This window comes from Halyomorpha halys, unplaced genomic scaffold (assembly GCF_000696795.3).
Source record: "Halyomorpha halys isolate HHAL.00 unplaced genomic scaffold, Hhal_1.1 Scaffold1396.1, whole genome shotgun sequence".
Lineage (NCBI taxonomy): Eukaryota > Metazoa > Arthropoda > Insecta > Hemiptera > Pentatomidae > Halyomorpha > Halyomorpha halys.
Genome location: NW_027110330.1, coordinates 262,531 through 262,769, shown reverse-complemented (window position 1 = coordinate 262,769; position 239 = coordinate 262,531).

The following is a 239-nucleotide window of genomic DNA, read 5'->3' as shown; positions in this document are numbered from 1 at the left end:
AAATTTAATCTACCAAAGTCTTGTAGGCTTTGGGGCTATCCAGCACCAAAAAGAGTTTAACCAACAATGCTTGTACTTTGATAACATTCTCTTAGCAGTGGCAAGTACTTTAAATCCAATCAAAATTGTGACTGATCCCTGCTACCCGTTTTACCCCACTAGTTGCCCTGCTTGTTACAAAGTAACTCTGATTTATTGCCATAGGTACACACACATATATATATATATATATATATATA